Here is a 22737-nt window from a genome sequence, read left to right on the forward strand (position 1 = left end):
TGGGGGTATCCATACACTTGTGGAAATCTTCAGGCCGGAACTTTGTAACCTGGGACTACTGGAGAGATCTCAAGGGCTGTATGAACTCAGAAGAGAGGAAATGTCCTTATTTTCACTAATTTGCCCTTTTCCCGTGATCCTCTGGATTTAATTTTATGCATTTAAAAGTATGGTTCTGAGAAGGAAATGATCAGAGGTCAACGACACACAAAAAGATGAATAACCCTCTATCTAGTGACTTTCTCTGTAGTTTTGCTTTAATCGATAAACGTGCAGCTGCGAAGTGCTGGTTATATTCAAGCCCAGCGTCATTTTCCAAGTGAAAGGGAGGTCTGAGCCGGTCCGAGGGTCTCGTGCAGAAGGGGACTGGGGAGCGCTAAGGCTTGCCCAGGTTGGATCTTGGATCACTGGAAACATCAGGATTAGCACCATGTGACTTAATTTAACTCAGCCTCATCTGTCATTTGAAGGAGGTTAAGGGGGCAGCAAGATGGCACAGGAGGCAGTGTGCTGGGGCCAGGAAGGTTCCGCTTCCTCCGAAGCTTACTAGCTGGGTGACCCTGGGCAAGTCACTTCTATCCTGTTTGCCCAAGCTCCTCATCTGTGAAATGAGCTGGAAAAGTAAATGGCAAACCACGGCAGAATCTTTGCCAAAAACCCCCAATAGGGTGGCAGAGAGCTGGACCTGGCTGAACAATGGCGGAACAATGACGAGACAACTGGTTAACGCTGCATGAAGCTCAATAGAGACCCTTCTAAATGCAGGCAGAGGGATCGCATCCCAGCCCAGCTGGCCCCCCATAACCCAGAGGCGGTCTCGGGCCCTTGGAGGGCCTGCCTCTGGCACAGAAGCCAGGAGATCCATTGGGGGGAAGGGGGAGAGGGCTGCTTCAATCTGCATCAACCATAGCCTGTGAGTCTGGCTCACGTTCTATATTAAACCAGTTTGGGCCTTGTTTGGCTTCCAGTGAGTAATGAAGCAGCTGAGGAGCCACAGAATGATTTTCAAAGGCCTCGGCAACAAGTGAGAGGTCGCTCGGAGGGAGCCCTCAGCACCCACATGAGGCAAGAAGCATCTCACCTGGGGATTTACTTTGGGGACAGGTTTCAGAGGGGCTGCGAAGGCCCCAGGCCTTGGGTGGCAAGTTCTAGGAAGGAAGCCCAGCTGCCCCTTCTCACGTGTTGTCTGTGAGACGAGTTGGGGACTTTCGCCTAGGACCTTCCACAGATCTCACAGCCCTCGGTGCCTGGAACCTGGGCTCAGAAAAGGCCATTCCCAGGAGTCCAGCTCTAGATGGTCCCTGCAGCTGTCCCCAAGCCTGCATTTAGCGCAGCTCCGGCTTGGCGGGGACCCACCAGAGCCTGGATGCCCCCTGTAAGAAGTCTGCCCTGTTCTCCTTCAATGAAGGAGCTTCATCGAGCCTCAGAGTTGCCTCAGTAGGGAAGGAAGGGGCTAATGCCAGTACCTCCTCCCTGCTGATTAGCTCCATTTTTTACCAGCCTCCACCTCCATTTTCCATTAAACTTAACTCCTCAAGGGCAGGGCTGTCTTGTACTTTTTTTAAGCTCCAGTGCTTAGTACAGCGCTTGACACATAGTAGGTATTTAACAAATGTTGAGGAGCTGAACTCAGTGACGATGACTGCTTCCCAAACTTTCCATCATTTCTCAGTCAGTCAGTTCCTCTTTGTCTCTGAGAAACAGTTTCAGAATAAAAGTTCCCTTGTTGTTCTCTCTGTTCTTTGAAAAAATAAAATGATCACAGAAGTCAAAGTCTTTAAGTGAATGTTAAAAATTGTTTTTTTTACATATGAGGAAAAAAATAAGATATTAAATAAAACAACCCCCTCCATAAAAGCATGAAATGATCAAGAAGGGAAGTCATGAGTTGCTTGTTTGCTTTTGGCAATTGCAGAGTTCTGACTTCCCAAAATGGAAGACAATTCCAACGTCAGGCTGCATTGGAGTTGGGAAAATCTTTCTGGAACATCTCAAATCCTTTCTTTCATTCAGGCTAGATGATGTAAACCCCTAGACAAATGGATGACAGCCATGACTACGTTTGTCCTCTGGAGTAAATCTTTATATCCAATGATAACTTCTCATTTAAAAATGATTTTGTTACTTCTGGAATATTTTTAATGACCCAAATTTCGGTCACGATCCCCATTCCCACAAGCCTGACTCCTTCTTCAATACTCCCAACAGTAAATGACCTGCAAAAAATATGAACCTTTCTTTCTGTCAAGTAGATAAGTCATACCTGCACACTTGACTTAGGGGCTCCTATTATTTCTTCTCATAAGGTTGATTCAAGAGACCCACCTCATTCTGGTGACCGCTCTCCAATTTTGACATCAGAGGTACCTCGAGAGAATATGTGTGCTGTTTTCAATGACCTCTCATACTAGCTGGCTGAGAACACAGCTTCTTTTCCAGTCTGTTTCTCTGAAGACAACCTTTCTGATATTTCTCCAGTGTAAGTAACCACTGCTCGGCTTCTCCTTTGTTTTTTTGGGTGGGCCTAAGATTAAATTCTTCATAGGTTGCAGTTTCCCCTGATTCACCTGGTGGGAAAATATTGTTCACTGAAAAAGGAAAGAGAAGGACAATGATATCTTTTGACTTCCTTAAATATTAGGCAAGGGGATATGATCAAATTCGATGTACCTTCTGATTGCCTTGTCTCATTATTACAAGGGGAATAGTTGGATGGATGGATATAGATACACAGACAGACAGTCAGACAGACCAGACAATATAGAATGAGTAGAGTGCAACTAGATGGTTCAATGGATAGACTACCAAGCCTGCAGTCAGTAAGACTTTAGTTTAAATCTGGCTTAAGACATTACTAGTTGTGTGACCCTGGGTGAGTCACTTAAATCTGCTTACCTCAGTTTCCTCATCTGTAAAAGGAGTTGGAGAAGGAAATAGTAAACAACCCCAGTATCTTTGCAAAAAAAAAAAATTGCCAAATAGGATCACAAAAAATTGAACATGACTGAAAAACAATGAACGATAATAATAATAACAAGAATGAATGGTACATTAGCTTTCCCATTGGGAGTGAGAGGACTCAGCCCAACCAAGAGAGAGTCATAGATCTCACTAAAGGGTAACTCCCGTTAGTCCCTAGTCTTCTCATCCAAGAGTGGGGTTGGTCTCTCTCACTTTCTCTCTCAAAGCTGAAAGCTAAAGCGCCCAAAGAGACTTGAGTCTTGAAGAACCCAGGAAGGGACTAAAGAAAGATTCTGCCTTATCCTACCGCCATCTCAACCAAAAGGAGGGAATCCCATCCTGAAGGGCTTGGCAGCAGGAGTGATCCATCCCCTTATGATTACTTTCCCCTGTCCCGGTCTTGCTTCTGCAATGCTGTTTTTCATAATATTCTAATACTTTTTCTTGGATGAATTTGGAGTCAAGTTCACATACTAAGCCACTATTAACCTCAACACTTATTAACCCAAGCCACTATTAAGCCACTACATCTCTGCAATTAACAAGTCAGCTTGCTGACAGCTGACTCGTAGGCCCTTTATGCATCCTTGTTATGATCATTGATTATCATCAGTAATACATATATCCAAGATATATGTTAAAACTGGTATCTGTACATTTTCCTTGATACCATTCCATTTTTTTTAATTGATAAAGTTGGAGTTCCTCACATTTCACCATACACAGAGATCTATGAGGACAAATTTCTCTCCTGTGGTTGCTTTTTTCAGTTGTTTCAGTCACATCCAACTCTCCACGACCCCATTTGGTGTGTTCTTGGCAAATATACTGGAATGGTTTGCCGTGCCCTTCTCCAGATCATTTTAAAGATGAGGAAACTGAGGCAAACAGGGTGAAATGACTTGCCCAGGGTCTCACAGCTAGTAGTGTCTGGGGCCACATTTGAACTCACGAAGATGAGTCTTCCTCATTCCAAACCCAGTATTCTATCCACTGCAGATCACCTAGCCACCCATGATACGAATGTTTTTTTTTTTCATTCTTGCCAAGTCTTGTTTCTCCCTTCATTGTGTCTTATGTATCTGTATCTCCCCTCTCTTCGCTTACACAGTTTGCACCCTGGTACAGACCCCCGGCACAGCATGCTCAGACTATGGCAATAACTGCTGGCAGGTCTGCCTGCTCCAACTCTTTCTCACTCCAGTCCATCCCCCACTCCTCTACTAAAGGGATCTCCCTATAGACTGACCTTGTCATCATCCCTATTCAATAAGCTCTAAGACATCCCTATCATGTCCAAGATCAAATATAGATTTCTCCATTTGGCTCTTAAAGACCCTCACAAGGTGGATCCTCCTTACCTCTTTATATCTGAGTCTTTTCCACAAATTCTGTGATTCACTAATCCCCAGTGAAGGGTCTCCATCTCCATCCTAATTTATCTTGGTTATATTTTGTTTGGAGATAGTTATTTGAATGTATGTTGAATTTAAATGTCTTCCCTTTAGACTGTGACTTCCTGGAACCAGAAACCATCTTTGGTCTTTACTTACATGTCCAGCCTGTAACAGTACCTGGAATGGAGTATGTACATCCACACAAATCATCAGCATTTCTACATATTACTGACAAAGCCCATCAGCAAGAGATAGAATGACAAATTCCATTGAAAATAACCATAGACAAAATAAAATATTTGGGGGTTTACCTGCCAAGACAAACCCAAAAACTATTATCAACACCATTATAAAATACTTCTCACACAAAGAAAGTCAGATCTAAACAATTGAAAAAATATCAATTGCTCATGGGTAGGCTGAGCTAATATAATAAAAATGACAATTCTAAGATGATCTATTTGTTCAATGCCATACCAATCAAACTGAAACTGCCAAAAAAATTATTTTATAGAGCTAGAAAAAATTAACTATATCTGAAAGAAGAAGAGGGCAAGAATATTAAAGGGATTGATGGAAAAAAATACAAAGAAAGGTGACCTGTCTGTACCAGACCTAAAACTGTATTATGAAGCAACAATCATCAAAACCATTTGGTTTTGGCTAAGAAATAGGGTGGTGGATCAGTGGAATAGGTTAAAGACTCATGACATAATACTCAATATCGTAATCTAGTAGTTGATAAATGCCCAAACTCCAGCTTCTGGGATAAGAACTCACTATTTGATAAAAATTTCTGGGAAAACTGGAAAATTATGTCAGAAATTTGGCACACACCATACCAAAATAAGGTCAGAATGATTATATGATTTGAGTATAGAGGATGATACCATAATCAAATCAGGAGAGCAAGAAATAATTTACTTATCAGACCTTTGGAGAAGAGAGGGATTTAAAGAAGTCGAGAAAATTATAAAAGGCAAAATGGATAACTTCGATTACATTAAATTTAAAAGATTTTGCACAAACAAAATCAACAAGATTACAAGGAAAGTACAAAGCTGGGGGGCAATTATAACAAGTATCTCTGATAAAGGTCTCATTTCTAAAATACATAAAGAACTATGTCAAATTTATTAAAATCCAAGTCGTTCCCCAATTGATAAATAGTCAAAGATTATGAACAGACAATTTTCATGACAAAATTAAAGTCATCTATAGTCATATGAAAAAATGCTTTCACTTACTATTGATTAGAGATATGAATATTAAAACAACTTTGAAGTACCACCTCACACCTCTCAGATTGGCTAAGATGACAGGAAAAGATAATTATAAATGTTGGAGAAGATGTGGGAAAACTAGGACACTGATGCATTGTTGGTAGAGTTATGGAATGACCCAACCATTCTGAAGAATGATTTGGAACTATGCCCAGAGGGCTATCAAACTGTGCATCCCCTTTGACCCAGCTGTGCCATTACTGGTCTGTTCCCAAAGAAACCATAAAGGAGGGAAAAGAACCCACATGTGCAGAAATGTTTGTAGCAGCTCTTTTTTGATTGCAAAGAATTGGAAAATATGTTGATGCGGATCAGTTGGGGAATGGCTGAACAAGTTGTGGTATATAAAGGTCATGGAATGTTATTGTTCTATAAAAAGAATCTTTGGAAAGATTTCCATGAACTGATGCTGAGCAAAACAAGCAAACTAGGAATACAGTGTACACAATAACAGCAAGAATATGCAATGAAAGACTTGGTTCTTCGCAGTGACTCAGTGATCCAAAGCAATCCCAATAGACTTTGGGGTTTTCTTGGAAAAGATACAGGAGTAGTTTTGCCATTTCCTACTTGAGTTCATTTTACAGATGAGAAAACTGAGGCAGACAGAGTGAAGTGACTTGCCTAGAGTCACACAGCTTATAAATATCTGAGGCTATATTTGAAATCAGGTCTTCCTGACTCCAGATTGAAGGGTCTATCTATGGTCCCATCACCCCTAACTTTAGAGGATGCAGATTCAAATTCTGCTCTCCCTGTGAGCTTTCCCCCTGGCTGGTTGTTCCCCATGCCTGGAACACACTCCCTTCTCACTTCCAATTCTTATATTCCTTGATTTCCTTCAAAATTTAGCTCCAACTCTATCTTCTCCATGAAGAATTTCCTGCCTCCTTATTATGAAGAATTTCCTGCCTCCTTATTATTGGCTATTAGTGCACTCCCTTCTAAAGCCTTCTTGGGTCTCTCTCATTTTCTGATCTTTTGAAGAGTCCTGGCTTGGGCTCCACAATCATAGTAGCTCTTTCAATATCCAGATGATAATTTGTAATGTTCTCTTGTTCAGTTTTCTTGGGGTTTCTGGGAGCAGCCTTCTTTTCAGCTCGGTAATCACCACAAGAGTAGCCAGGGGTTAAAGTCCAAATCCTTTATTGTCTCCTTTTCTGGGGCCCGGTTAGCTTTCTTAGAGTCCAGATCCTTTATTATCTCCTTTCTGGGGCCAGGCAACTTTTTGAAGAGCCTTTTAGACCAGCCTTGGTCTCAGTGGAGAAATGCAGGAGGCCAGGCCAGTCACCAGGAAGATCGAAGATCGAATTGAATTTCTTGGTTCTAAGAGCTTAAGCTCCTGCCTTCAGTCCTTTGTCTTCTCTGAAGGCTTCTCCTCTGTGGCTCTCAGTCCCTGCTTATATGCTCCACACTGAGTATAAACCAATCATTATATAACCAGGAAATCATTATTTGTTGTAAGATTAAATCAATCATACTGACCCATGCTAAGCGAGATAACAATGGTTATCTATGAGGAGACAATGGTCTCTTCAATTCCACTGACTTAGCACCCTAAGAATCCTTTGTTTCAAGTTCAGAGCTCTGGCCCATAACAATAATTCATCTTTCATTATCTACTCTCGAGTCTTTTACTTTATGACTCTTGCTGCCTACAAACGTGCCCACATCCTTCCCATCCAAGGCTACTGACAGTTGGGGTTTCCACCATCTTTCCCATCCATTCCCTTCTGAGCTGTCTGCAGTCTGGCTTCCAACTTCATCATTCATCCTGAAAGAGCTCTCAACAAAGTTATTAATGATCTCTTAATTGTCCAATCCAATGACCTTTTCCCATTTATTCTTCATTGTTCTGGATCTTTGTGTAGTCTTGAATCACCTTCTATTGATCACTTTGTCTTCCTTGATGTTCTCTTCTGTTTTATGACATTGATCTCTTGGTTCTCCCTTTAGCCTATCTTAACATTCCTCAGCTTCCTTTGCTGTATTTTCGGCAAGTCATGGCTACTCACTGTGAGAATTCCCCTGGGCTCTGTCCTTGCTCTCTTTTCTCCTCTCTCTAATTCCCTAATTGTAATAGGAAATTGACATACTGTTTTGCTTGGTGATCTAATCAGCTCCCATGAATTCAATCACCATATCTATTTTGGTGATTCTCTGATTTTTTTGTCCAATCCTACCTTTTCTTCTAGCCTTGAGACATCTATTTCCAGCTGCCTATTGGATGTTTCAAACTGAATGTTTCAAACTGAATGTTTCAAACTGAATGTTTGATATATTCAATTGATCAACAAATCTTCAAGTATCTACTCTGCGCCAGACATAAGATAAACTCTGGGAATACAGAAGCAAAAGACACCCCTTCCTCCAAAGAGCTAACAATCTAGCGGGCTTAGACAAGCATATACCAACAAAGAAGGTGTGTTCAGAATAATCAGGGAATATTTAGCAGAGGGCAGGCATTAGAATTATGGGATTGGAGGAAGCTTCAATAAAAGGTGGAAATTTAGCTAAAACTTAAACTTAATGTGTCAAAAATAGAACTTATCTATCCCCTGAAATTTTCCACAATTCTTATCTTTCCTATTATTATGGAGGACACCACCATCCTGGCCCAGTCAACAGGCTTGAAAGCTCCTTGTCATACTTGACTTTCCATTTTCTGCTGCCAGAGCTTGTTGATCCTCCCCCCCCACCGCCCCTTGTGACATCTCTCATCTCCTCCAGCCCCTCACCTTTTCTACTCTCACATTGTCACCACCCTCATACAGACTTTCATCATCTCATGTAATAGCCTCCTGGTTGGTCTCCTTGCCTCAAGTCTCCCATCCATTCCCCAGTTGTCAAAATGATCTTCCTAAATGGCAAATTTCACCATGTCACCTCATAAACTCCAATGGTTCTTTATCACATCCAAGATCAAACAAAAATAGTTTGCCTTTTAAGCCATTCATAACTTGACTTTCTCCTACCTTTTTATGTTCTTATAAACCTTATTTTCTGGGATTTGCCCTGGGAAGGGCAAGGGAAGGAGATAAGTATTCATGTAATACCTATTAAGTTCCAGGTACTGTGCAAAGTGCTTTATAAACATTATCTCATATAATCCTGAAAACCTTGTGAAGTAGATCCTGTTATTTCCCATTTTATAATTGAGGACGTTGAGACAAACAGGCCTTAAGTGACTTACACAATATAACATATCTAGAAAGTGCCCAAAGCCAGATTTGAACTCAAATCTTTTTAATTCTAGCAGTACTTCTCTATCTATTGCTTTACTTGTCTGTCTCACAGAAGATAATCTATCTTTCTACCCCAGGCATTTTCCCTGGCTAGCCCCCTTACTTGGAATGTTCTTTCTTCCTATCTTTCAGAAGTCCCAGCTCAAATTTCACTTTTATAGGAAGACATTCCTATTTCCCCTTAATTCTGGTGTTTTTCCTTTGTTGCTGATCTCAAATTTATTATGTTTGTATATTATTTGTGGTTTGCTTATTGCGTTGCTCTAAGATTGTTAGTTCCTCAAAGTCAGGGACTGTCTTTTGCCTTTTTATTTCCTGTGTTTGACACAATGCCTGGCTGTAGTAGGTGCTTAATAAATGCTTATTGATTGACAAGTTTCTTGTTCAGTTGAATATAGTATCACTCTCACTTTAGTTCCTTGACCTTCTTTTACATTTAAGGAAAACTTCCATTTGAAGTGTATGGTGGTATCAGTGTGAGATGCTCTTCTTAGCCTATTTTCTGCCAAATTACTTTCCAGTTTTCCAGAGATTATTGTCAAGCAGGGAGTCTTTACCTCGAATAGTTTGTGTTTTTGAGTTTATCAAATAATGAGGTACTCTGTTCAGGGATGCCTGGGTTTTGTTTACATTGATCTGTTAACTAACTTTTCTGTTTTGAATTGTGATGATTGCTGCTCTGGATTATAGTTTGAGTTCTGAAATGTTCTGAACCTGTTTTACTTTTAAGAAATTCCTCTGAGGTTTTTGAACTCAAAGATGAATCCTGTAATTATTTGTCTAGTTTTTATGTAATCTCTGAGCTAAGTGATTGCTATGACCCCAATTTATAAATTACCTTAGGTAGTGTTGTCATCTTTGTTATGCTGGTGTTATCCCAATGAAAAATAATGAATGGCTTTCTAATTATTTGTCTTTATTTCTATAAAAAGCAAAGTCATATAAATCCTGAATGTATCTTGATAGATTAAGTTTCAAATATTTTGTATTTTTTGTAATTAGTATGAATGGAAATCCTCTTTCCCTTTTGTTGTTTTAATAGCAATGTATATAAATGCTGATCATTTTAGGGGCTTATTTTCTATTCTGCTTCTTTACTAAAGTTATTCATTTCTTTATTTATTTATTTATTTTTACTGTTGCTCTGGATTCTCATTCCATCATTTGCAAATAGGTACAATTTTGCTTCCTCTTTTCAATGCTAAAAGAGTAAGTTGTTTCACAGGCTAAGTCATTCTTGGATGTAGTCATTCTCTTTTTGCACTTTGTTACATCATGTTCTATTCCCGTCTTTCTTTTTTGGTATTTGTGCATAATCCTGTGTGATTCTGAGTAGGGTCCATTAGTACATATTGATCTAGTTCTGGTTGGCTGTAGTGTTGTTCTTTTGACCTGTAATCTGTGGAATTTGGTGATTGCTTTTCTGGGCATGTCAAATGTACAGTTTATTTTGGGTGATGACCTGAGAATTCTATTTTTACTTTGTCTTCCAGTTCAAATAATTGTAAGCAGTTCTCTCCAGTAATTTCTTGAAACATAACATGAAGTTATTTTTCATTCCAGTTTAAGGGGAGCCAAATAATTCTTAAATATATTTATTTTTCCTCATCCTGTTTTCCAGGATTTTCCACATTTTATTTTATACTATGGAGAGAGATAGATGGACAGACAGAGAGATGGATATAGTAACGTATACAGGCAGAGATATAGGTATAAGTATTATATTGAAATATAATATAAATTATGTGTATATAATATAAATACAAATTATATTTCACTCTTGTTGATTGAATAATGGATTCATTTTATCAGAGTTTTCTTCCAAACTTTTCTCCTTTCTGGATGAATGAATGAATAAGGCAAATACATGGAAAGAATTGCTAAGTGCTGGGGCCACAAATACAAAAATCAAGGAGAGACAATCCCCCCTCTCCAAGAAATTCCATTCTAATGGGAGAAAACACCTGGCAGATTACAGTTGCTAGTGAGAAGGAAAAGTCCTCACTTCTTGAGGAGGTAGCATAAAATCCAATGGTAAGATTTCTTCTTTTTTTCCATTTATTTTATTTAGTATATATTTGCACACATTACCTATAAAAACATTTTAAACATTCATTTTTTAAGATTTTGAGTTCCAGATTGTCCTCTTCTCTCTCCTTAATCTCCCATTGAAAAAGAAAACAATTAAACATTTCCATAATTGTCATGTTGTAAAAACAAACATAGACCAAAAAAAAAAAAACTTCAAAAAAAAATAAAAGAAGTTTTTAAAAAGTATTCTTCAATTTGTATTAAGATGCCATTAGTTCTTCCTCTGGGTGCGGATAACATCTTTCATTTTAAATCCTTCAGAGTTGTCTTGTGAAATGGAGATCAACTGATTTCACCTTTGGGGCTCCATCTGAGCTGATTTGACTTTAGGACCCTCAGAGTGTGAAATCTGTTCTTCTCTCTCTCCATAAAACCTGCCTATGGTCAGTTCTTTTTGCTTTTTTACTCATTTTTAAGAATTGATGTCTGCTCTTAAGGCAAATGGATGACAGGTTTCAGTGTTTCTGAGTGGCCAAGTCCTACCTTCTCAGGCTCAGGGGCTCACAGTTTGCTTTGGGCCTTACCACCAATCTCCTTAATGATTGGCTTGTGACCAAGACAGAGCAGCCCACCATAGTAGCTTTCCTGAGTGCAGAAGCCCCAAAGCCCTTAGCAATACTTGAAAACTCACTATTTCATTAAATATATACTTATCCCCTGAAATATTATACACAGTTTGCTCAATAGGTGATTCTTGATTGTAATCCTATTTCCTCTGCCTTTTGAAATATCATATTTCAAGCCCTCTGATTCCATAATGTAAAAGCTGCTAAATCTTGTGTTATCCTGACTGTGACTTCATGAAACTTGAATTGTTTCTTTCCTGGTTGCTTGCAATATTTTCCCCTTGACCTGGAAGCCTTGAAATTTGGATATAATATTCCTGGGAGTTTTCTCTTTGGGGGATCTCTTTAAGAAAGAGATCAGTGCTTTCTTTCAATTTCTATTTTACTCTCTGGTTCTGGACTATCAGGACAATTTTCCTTGATAATTTCTTGAAATATGATGTTTACACACTTTTTTTTTTGATCATGGCTTTCAGGTAGACCACTAATTTTTAAATGATCTCTCCTGGATTTATTTTCCAGATCTGTTATAATTTTGATGCCATTTCACGTTGTCTTCATTGTTTTTCATTTTTTTTTAATTTTGTTTTTATTGTTTCCTGATATCCCATGAAATCATTAGGTATTATTTTTACTCTTCTAATTTTTAAGGGATTATTTTCTTCAGTGAGCTTTTGTACTTCTTTTTCCATTTGGCCACTTATACACACAAAGAACTATTTTCTTCAATGGATCTTTGTGTCTCTTTTTTTCCATTTGGCCGGTTCCATTTTTTAAGGTATTCTTCTCATCAACATTTTGTACCTCCTTAACCATTTGGCCTAGTCTGTTTTCATGAAGTTATTTTTGGTATTTCTTGTATCAAGCTGTTGACTTTTTTTTTCAAAATTTTCTTACATCATTCTCATTTCTCTTCCCAATTTTCCTTTTACCTCTCTTACTTAATTTTCAAAATCCTTTTTGAGTTCTTCCAGCCCTGAGACCAATGCATTTTTTTTTTCTGGGAGGCTTTCAAGGTAGCAGCTTTGACTTTATCTTCTCTAAGTGTGTTTTGATTTTCCTTGTCACCACAGTAATTTTCTATGGTCAGAATTTTTCCCTGTTGTTTACTCATTTCCTCAGTCTTTTAACTTGACTTTTAACTCTTTATAAAAGTAGGATTCTGATTCCAGAATGGCGGGTGAATTGCCCCAAGCTGCAGGAGTTTTGTGCAGTTGTTTTCAGATCTCCTTCTAGGGACCTGTATGTTTTCAGGTCTTCCAAGGCATGATCTAAGGAGAGGTATATTTAATATCTATTGAACTTTCTCTGGTCTGTGAGAGACCACAAGCACTCTTTTCTGCCCTGGAACTGTGACGAGCGTCCTGTTTCTCTGTTAGCTCCTGTATGCTGGTGTTCCTTCTCACTCTGGGACTGTCACCAAGGACTGCAACTTGGATCTGAGTGTGGAAAAAGGAACAGTGCTGCCCCAGTGCTAGCAAAGAGACCCTCCTAATCTCCTCCTGACCAGTGACCTTTTCTCATTTGTGGACTGACCACTCCTGGAGCAGCCACTGCTCTTGCTGATTCAGTGGCCCCCAAAGTGCTTTGCTGGGCACTGGGGCAGCCTGCCCTGGGCATGGTCCCAGCTGTGATCAACATTTCCAGCTGACTTTGTAGTTGCCTTTCGCCTTTGTGGGTTAAGGAGTCTGGACACTGCCACTGCTGACCTTAGCTCAGTGGTCCGGGAGCCTGTTCCTGCTCTGTGGGGGTCCAGTCTTTGCTGGTGTGGTCTAGGCTGGACTCTCTCCACTCTCCCTGGGTATGATAGACCTTTCCTGTTGACCTTCCAAGTTGTCCTGGGCTGGAAAAATTGTTTCACTCCATCTTTGGGGGGGGTTCTGTTTTAGACTTTCTTTGGAGTCGTTATTTAAAGGGATTTGGCAGGGAGAGTTCAGGCTTTTATCTGCCATCCTGGCTCTGCCTCTCAGGCTTCTTCTTCAGTGTCATTTTCATATCATCTGCGACACTGAATCACTGACCACTAGCAGGGGCTATGGGGCCGTTTTTCTGGCTCTTCCGGAGCTGAAGCTCCATCTCCCCAAGGGCACTTCCCAGAAAGATAACTGAAAGCCAGCTGGAAACCTGGTTCTTCTCTAAGCTCTCAGGGTTGGGTCTGAGGAGGCAATGGCCCAAGTGCTGAATGGCTCGCTGGGCTCGTGCTCCCTCTAGGCTCTTCCCAGGATCCCATACTGCTTCAGCTAGACTGGGTGGCAGCTGTCTGTCATGCCGTTGGGATAGTCCCCTTCTTCCTCGCAATTGTTTCCCCAGATGATGGTTTAAGTGGGTTAGGTCAGAACTAGAACCAGAAGCAGAGATTCAGGGCTTGGCCTGGGGGGATCCTGGGCTTCCCTTGGTTTTTGTTGAGTCATTTTTCCAGGTATGTCCAGCTCTTCATGGGGCCATTTTGGGTTTTCTTGGCTAAGATACTGGTCTGCCATTTCTCCAGCTCATTTTACAGAAGAGGAAACTGAGGTAAACACATGCCCAGAATCAGAGTTAGTAAATATCTGAGGCTGGATTTGAACTCGGGTCTTCCTGACTAGTTCAGCGCTCTTTTCCGGTACCACCTGGCTGCCCCATTAAATGTTGTCCATGGACAACATTGGGATAGTGAAGGCTTTTTGTTTTGCGAGCATTAAACCAAGTGCGGTGACCTTCCCCCAAACGCTTTGTGTGCTTATTAAGCCTGTAACAAAAGATTTCCCTAACGCGGGGCCCACCTGTACCCTCGACGTTCCCTGGAGCTTCCCCACTGTCACCCCCGCCCCAAGGAGCCGGCCGCTGTCCCAAAGAGCACAGAACAGCAACGGTGCCTCGGCTGCCCGTGCATGCGGTCCCCCACTCTGAGTGTCCCCTCCTGGCAAGAAGGAGCCCTGCCCTGCCCAGGGTTGCGCCAGGGAAGCAGAGCTGGAACTTGGGCGGGCAGGAGCAGCCCGGCAGCGAGCAGGAGGGTGGCGGGCGGGCAGGAGGGCGACCGGCGAGAGAGTAGCGGGCGGGAGGGCGGCGGGCGGAAGCAGCAGCTCGGCGACGGGCGGGAGGGCAGCGGGCAGGAACAGCATCCCTGCCCGGTGGTAGGTGGGAGGGCAGCGGGCGGGAGCAGCAGCCCGGCGATGGGCAGGAGGGCAGCGGGCAGGAGCAGCCCGGCGGCGGGTGGAAGCAGCAGCCCCTGCCGGCAGCGGACAGCCGGCAGGAGCAGCCCGGCGGCGAGCGGGAGGGCAGCGAGTAGGAATAGCAGCCCAGCCCGGTGGTAGATGGGAGGGCGGCGGGCGGGCGGGAGCAGCAGCCCGGTCTGGCAGCAGGCAGCGGGCAGGCGCAGCCCGGTGGCGGACCAGAGAGTAGGGGGCGGGAGCAGCAGCCCGGCGGCGGGCAGGTAGCGGGCAGGAGCAGCCCGGTGGCGGACTAGAGGACCAGAGAGTAGGGGGTGGGAGCAGCAGCCCGGCGGCGGGCAGGAGGCAGCGGGCAGGAGCAGCCCGGCACTGGCGGACTGTAAGGCGAGAGAGTAGGGAAGGGGAGGAAAAGGGGGTGGGAGCAACAGCCTGGCCCGGCGGCGGGCAGTGGGAGGGAGCAGCAGCCGGGCGGTGGGCACGCTATAGAAGTGGGACTTCGGCTAGAGGCCCGGGCACTGGAGGTCCCTGGCTGCCCTCCCCAGGGGTCGGTCCCCCGGCCGAGCTCCGCCACCAGAACGCTGCTTTCCAGCCCTAGTGCCCACCGTGCCGAGGCGGCATTTCCCAGCAGGAAAACCCACTGAGTGTCAAAGCGCCCGTGGGCCGGGCAAGTCGCTGGGGCGTTGGGAGAGGGCCCTTTCTAAGCCGCCTCGGCTGATTATTGCTGAAAGGAAAATTAGGCGTTCCGAAAAGCGAGGGGGAGCGGGAGAGTTAGGGCTGCAATAACTGCGCCCGCGCGCGGCCGCTCGCTGGGCCTGAGTGATTGCCTTTGTCGCCCGCCCGCCACTATTTTTAGACTCTCTTTAATAATTGAGCTGCAGCAGTTGAGCTCCGAGGTCGGAGCGGACCGGGAGGCGGGCTCTCTGACAAGGTGTTCGGGCCTCCGTGGCCGGGAGGGAGAAAAGGGGGTGGGGGCGACCCACACACTTGGGAGGTGAGGGAACCCCAGGGGCAATCAGCATCCGAAAAGGGGCGCTCAAAGGTACACGAAGGAGTCCCCGGAGCTCCTGGCCGAGTCCCTCCATCTCTTTCTGGGCTGTAAAGGGGCCAGGGGAGGGAGCAGATGCCCCAAGGTCTCTTGAGCAGCCCCTGGCTCGGCACAGCAGGCAGTACGCAGGCTAACTGTGGGGCTCCCGGCTGGTGATCCTGGGCCACCCATCAGTGTCCACTCATACACCCATGCATCCCACAGGCATCAATGCAGTGCTTCCACACTCCAGCATGGCAGGAAGGAGGCAGAAGAGCTAGGAAGGAGGAGGACGGGGCAGTCCAGGGGCCCAGCCTGGGACTGGGCTAGGGTTGCAAATCCCAAGTCCCAGGAGGAGGGTCTCACAACCGTCCACTGCAGTTTGTTCCGTCCAGTGGTGAGGGAGGTCCGTCGCCTGCAGCAGGATGGGCCCCTCTGCCCACCAAAGACACCCAAGGCCAGTCTGAGCTCTGGCCAATGGGAATCCTCACACCTCAGAGCTGGAGCCGGCCCATCTTGGGCCCTGGGCTCTCCAGCACTACAGGAAGCAATTCCCTTTGGGATTTTTAAATGTCAGCTTCTATTCTGGCCCAGATGTTCAGCCATAAACCCTGGCTGCTGCTCCATCCTACTTCCCATCCTGAGCTGCTCTTCTTACTCCATTTTTGGCTCCTCCTCTTTTTGTCCTTCTGCTCTTGTTCTTCCTTTTAAACTGCCCCCATTTCTCTCTGCTTCTCTCAGAGCCCCCTTTTCAGCCTCTTTTTCCTGGGCACGTCTCCTTTCCTTCTGTTCTCTGGTATCATTTACCCCAGCTCCTAAACTGGCCAGCAGAGGCATCCTCTCCAGGAGGAGGCCAGTGTGGGAGGCAAACCCCACACATGCACCGTTCTTGCCCCACTGTGGGAAGGCCCACAGAGAGAAGGTGCCCATCCGTGGGAAGGCCGTTCGGCCCACGGAGAGAAGGTGCCCATCCTTGGGAAGGCCGTTCGGCCCACGGAGAGAAGGTGCCCATCTGTGGGAAGGCCGTTCGGCCCACGGAGAGAAGGTGCCCATCTGAGCTTGCCTGAATAGCCAAAGTAAGGGTTGCCTCAGAAACACTTGTACCCTTACTTTTCAAAATCCATTTTACATTAGGCATCTAGGCCTTTGGAAAAGGAAGCCTTTCTGATAGAGAAATCCTGTTGGTGTGTGCTGCTAGCATAAGGGAAAATGTTAATTAACACCTTTCCTCCTAAGTAGTAAGGAAGGACAAAATGTCAGAGCAGACATCTGGCTTTCTGTACCTGATGGATCCCTCTTGTCCTTGGGGCCCAATAAGGAAGAGTTAGATGCCAGGCTGGGTGTGCAAAGGAACTCTGACCCTTTTACAAATCGGTTCATTAGCCAACTGAACACCTGAATCAGCTGTAACCTTGCTAGGCAAACCCATGGCTGCCCGTGCCCAGTACTCCTCCCCCACGCACGGGTCAGTGGCACATCCTGGGCACGTGGAAACAACGTGTGGTCATCGTACTGCCAGCCCGCCGGCCACTGGCTGAGGAATCGTGGGCCCTCGCGTCTCCATTGGATTTGTTGGATCCCCACGGAGTGGAGGCCGTGCTCGAGTTTTTGGAGCGGGCAGGAGACAAAGATGGACGTCGGGCATTCCTCTCCCGGCGCTTGGCAGAACGGTCATTCCCAGCTTCACAGACTTCCCTGAAGCTCAGTGCCAAGAGCCAACCGGACCCTAGATACTGAAAATTAAATCAGATTGGTTGGGGGGGGGGGGCTAGAGCCACGGAGGAGTGGACTTTGGTCTGTGAATTTCCTGACTGACACCAGGATTCATCCAATAAAGAAGCTTCCAGGTTCCTAGATGAGTTTGAGAGATCCTCTGCCCAGTCCAGGGACTGGAGCATGGTTTCCTTTCCCACCCCAACCTCTGAATCTCCTGGTCTTAGTGCTCAGCTACAGCTACTGGACAGGCAGGGAAGGGTCCTGCAGCAGCTCAAAGATGCAGAGTCTAAAAGGGACCCAAGGGAAGAGAGGTGAGAAGAGAAGATGGGAATGGAGGAGGCTGGGAGGGGTGAGGCAGCCCCAGAGCAGGCTGGGCCATTGTCTGTGGCCTTCAGGGGATGTCTTTGGCCTGAGAGCGTCCTGGAGGAGAACTCACCTCCAGAGCCCGGGAGACCATCAGATAAAAATCAAGAGAGAAGAGAGGACCGGCCAGTCTGCAGCCAAGAAGATTTCTGGTAGATCAGCTCTGACAAGCAGAATGTCCAGGCCTGGGAGAAAGGGGAAACACTTAAAGGATTTGGGATCTGGAAGATAAGCCCAGCTTGGTACCGGTAATGGGGTGCCCCCTCCTCCGAACAGTCCCACCCCCAGAAGGTCTCTACAGCCACAATCAAGCAGTAATGTCTCCCCCGGCCGCTCCCCGGGGACACCAGGAAGTCCAGACGGTCCTCTCCCTCTGCCGAGGATGCTGACAGGACACAGCTTGTGAAATACAGCCAATGGAACCAGACTTAGCTGACCAGCGGGGATCCAGGAATGCGCCTGGACACACAAGTTTGGGGGACCATCTCCTCGGTCACTGCTCCCTGTCCTGGGACTGACCTCAAGCCTTCCTCCCATTCCCATCACTAGCCAGAAAGCCTTTGGTGGCCAGGAAACTCACCTAAATTGTCAGAGCCTGGGCCAGAGCCCAGTGCCCCCACCTTGGTTATAGCTCCGTGGGCATTCATTTCTCAGCCTCGAAGCTTTTCTCTGAGTGCTTCAGTTGCCAGGACAGAAAATTTCAGAGTGAAGAAGGTACCCAGGGCTGCCCCTAGGAAAGAGGTGAGGCTGGGGGTGGCCAGCCTGAACTTCCCCCTTCTTCAGGGCAAACTCAGGAAACAGCCCTGATTTTGAGTTACTTTTCGGGGCAGTCAATTCCTCCTCCAACACCATCTGTTCGAAGAGGTTACCTGCTGGAAAACGCTGCTTGCTGGGCTCCTGACATATGCTTGGGTGGAAATTCACCCCACCGAAGCGCTGAGCTCTTCCACTAACTAACCGGAGGAGGCCCCTGACCTTGGAGCTGCCAATGGTGGATGGAAGGATGGACGGGCGGGTCAGTGGGGCCGACTGGACGGGAAGCTCTTTTTCGGATGTCCAGAGAGTCGAGAGGAATCATTTTGGGCTTTCCATTTGCAACTGTAACTAATTGCACCAAACCCCAAATCTAATTAAAACCTCATTGCACCATCTGTGCGCTTTGTGGAAAGGACATGTACGATTAAAATATGCTGAAAAAGGAGATATTGGAAAGGTTGGTTAAAATCCCATCTCTCCCTTTCTCCCAGCCCGGATCATGGCTAAGTTCAGGAATCTATTTTTGTATCAACTCTTTGAAAAGCTCCTCGGAGTCATACTTAATTTCTATTAGTTACAGACTAAAGGCTGTGCCACCAAATTAGACTGCACAATCCCAGCTAAGACAAGGAGAGAGAAAAAAGAGTGAAAACAAGGAAAAGTAAGTGGAGGAAGAAAAAGAATCCAATTATGACCATAAACAATCTGCTAATGTTCATTTGTCTGCTTAGCATTCCTTCACTGAATTCCCCCATGCTTTGGTGGGAGGGAGAAGAGCTAATTAACTGGGGAGATGGAGCAGTTCATCTGGCAGGAGACAGATCAATGTCCCAGTGATCACATCTTTCTGGGCTCTACATGGGGCAGAGCTTAGTCAGAAAATCCCCAGAGAGAGAGAGTCCAGAAAACCCCCCATCATTTTTATACGCCCACGTCTAAAAGCAAATGGAGGGACCTTCCTAAGAGGCTCAGGAGATATTAGGGAATATTAGTAGAGCCGAGGAAAGCTCATTATTTTTTTTCTCAGAGCCCATTGTAGTGGCCAACCAGGCAAAGCTACAGAGCGTCCGAGATTTAGAGCCGAGGGAGTTACAGAGGGGGATAGAGGGACACGTTCAGTTAACGTGTCCATAAAGTTTATGGCCCAGGGAGGTTTGCAGATTTAGTATAAATTGATCCTCCTATCAGCATCAAGGGAGATGACTCATTAACACATTAGCCTTTGAAGTTCCTCAGAAGTAAATACTTTCAATAACAATTTTATGTGAACTCACCCAATGCTGACTTCCTCTCCCCCTACCCCCAGCACATCTCCTACATTCTGCACGCGTGTATGTCCGTTCCCCGAGGGCAGAGAGGGGTCGACTCTGCTCTTGTTGTACCCCGACATCCAATATGAGTCTTAATGCATGACTGTTGGTTAATCCTCAAGCTATCCAATGAGCATCATGCTTCCTTCCCAGCTCCTCTCGGTGTCTCTTGCCTGTTCTGCCTCCTACATCCTGCAGGAAGATTCTCCCAGGTAACCACCGTGTTTCTGGACAAGCCATGGGCCCAACTGCTGCACACAAACAGCTTACATTTTGTCAGCAATTCTTGCTACTAGAGCCACCCACTTTTTTTCCCCCTTAATCCTACACTTGTGGAATACTATGTTTTATTTCAATGGGGCATCATTGGTGCTCATGTGTCTGCAGCCCACGTGGGCCCACCATTTACAATAGTTTTTTTTTCAGTTTCTGACTTTTCTAATATTATGATTTCCTTATCATTTTCCCAAGAACATATCTTTCTTGGAGTAGCACAGCTTAAATCCAAGATTTCTCTAGGATAAGGCATTCCCAGGGAGGAAACCACATCTGTTGGGGTAGACTGGCAAACCTCTGTTAGTTATGGTTTAAGATTTCCTTGGGGACACTTGCATTAATAAGTTGTAGGGTAACCACAACTGGAAGGTGTCATATTCAGGACGGAAACCCCAATCATTTGGACTTCATGACTGCCTCTCTTCCCAAAAGTACACTTTTATTTTTTTTAAATCAGAGAGAAACTTGAGAATGATGAAAACGCAGTTCAATTATACAAATGCAATCTAAACCACCAGTGATTTGGATAAAGACTTGTAAATGACCCGCTTATCAAATTAACCCAAACTGGGAGGTACAGGTGACACACCTGGGGGGAGGGTTGGGAATTGACTCCCCTGAACGGGAGAGCCTGGGGCTGAACGTCGGAAGACGGGGGTTCAACGTCACCAGATTGTAGCATGTCAGCTTGGAGGAAGCCCTCAATGCCATCATGATCACACTTGAACAGTTATTTCTCGTACATGCGATTAATACGTCTCACAAATATATGCAATCCTCTCTGCTCCCCCTCGTTAAGGCATCACCTGTTTGGACAATGTCCCCCTTCCTTTCTCAAAAGGCAGCTAGACAGAGCACTGAAAGCTCAACTCCTATATTATGATCTTTGACTTCTAAAAACATTAAGAAGCAATAAATGGTTAATGGAGAAACATCGCTAGGGAAACCACTATGTGTATCTGTGTGGATATTTTTAAAAATCAGTGACACACGAATGCAAAAACTTCAATATTTGTGGTATTCAGGAAGGAGAGGGGTAAATAGAACTAGAAAACCTGAATTCTCTCAATGGATTTGGTAGGAGAGGCAATAAATGCAGTTCTAGTCTCCCCTCCCCCATGTGCAACAACCACAGTCTGGCTGCCTGGACGGGATGGAAGAGACCAATAACCACACAGGAGTTTCCGAGTTGGGTTGGCTTGGTAGGATATCAGTTACTCATAGAGAGAAGATCAAGAACTATTTTTCTGAAGTTAAAATTAAAATCAGGAAGATCACTAAAGCAGGATTTAGCTATAATTTCATTAGGGAGAAGTATATGTCTACCCACCGGCTTTATCTTAAAATAGATCCTCGAGCATCCCTAGACAATGCTTTTCATTATTTTTCGGGAATTGATCGATTTCATTCCTGGCTTGGTTGACAGTCAACAAGGAAATTGAATTGCTTTTGAGAAGTTAAATAGACTTCCACTTCTTTCCTATTCAAAAGGAAATTGTTATTCCCAGAATAATAAATACCGGATTTTATTCATTTCTAAATTTGAGAAAGTCTCTAAGGAATACAGTTAGATTTGTTATCTAACCTAACTTTTTGTGACTAGAGACTTGTTGAGGGAAAACAAGAAAGAAATATGTAGGTGTTGCTGAGGACAGAAGGATTAATGGAGGCAATTATGCAAAAATGCATATATGTATACATGTAATTATATATATACGCATATATCTGTCTATATACATACATGTACATGCTGTTTGTGTGTGTGCTTATACAAAGTCTGTTGTTGTTCAGTTATTTCAGGCATGTCTAACTCTTTATGACCCTATTTGGAGTTTTCCCAATGGGTTTGCCATTTCCTTCTCCAGTTCATTTTACAGCTGAGGAAACTGAGGTCAACATGGTTAAATGCCTTGCCCAGTTTCATACAGCTAGCAAGTCTCTGAAGCAAGATTTGAACTCAGGAAGAAGAATCTTTTTAACTCCGGGCTCTACACTCTATCTCCTGTACTATCTCGCTGCTTGAACACACACACACACACACACACACACACACACACACACACACACCATCTCTAACAAAGACAATGCATCTATAAAATATGAATAGGGCTCAGAAATCTCAAAGACCCTCTCCATATAATCACATATGTTAGTATCAAAGAATTGCTGAATTTCACATCCAGAAGGCTTCTCACAAACCACAGAGTGCATCTGGTCCTTGTCACATCCTCCACAAAGACTCATCCATATTTTGCCTCTTGGTCTCCAGGTTGAAGGAACTTGCTCCTTTGGGGCAGCACAGTCTCTTTGGAATCATAATCAATTGTAGGAAGTTTCCTACTGGGAGGCTCTATCTGCCTCTTCAAGTTCTCCCTTTCACTCATAGGTTTTTATTCATTCATTCATTTTCTCTCTCTCTCTCTCTCTCTCTCTCTCTCTCTCTCTCTCTCTCTCTCTCTCTTTCCATCTCTGTCTTTCTCTGTGTGTGTGTGTGTCTTTTCTGTCTTTCAGTCTCTGTCTGTGTCTCTAGGTATTTCTTTCTTTTTCTCTCCCTCTCCTTCTGTCTCTGTCTTTCTGTCTCTATCTTTGTTCCTCTCTGT

The sequence above is a fragment of the Antechinus flavipes genome, chromosome 1 (assembly GCF_016432865.1).
Source record: "Antechinus flavipes isolate AdamAnt ecotype Samford, QLD, Australia chromosome 1, AdamAnt_v2, whole genome shotgun sequence".
NCBI lineage: Eukaryota > Metazoa > Chordata > Mammalia > Dasyuromorphia > Dasyuridae > Antechinus > Antechinus flavipes.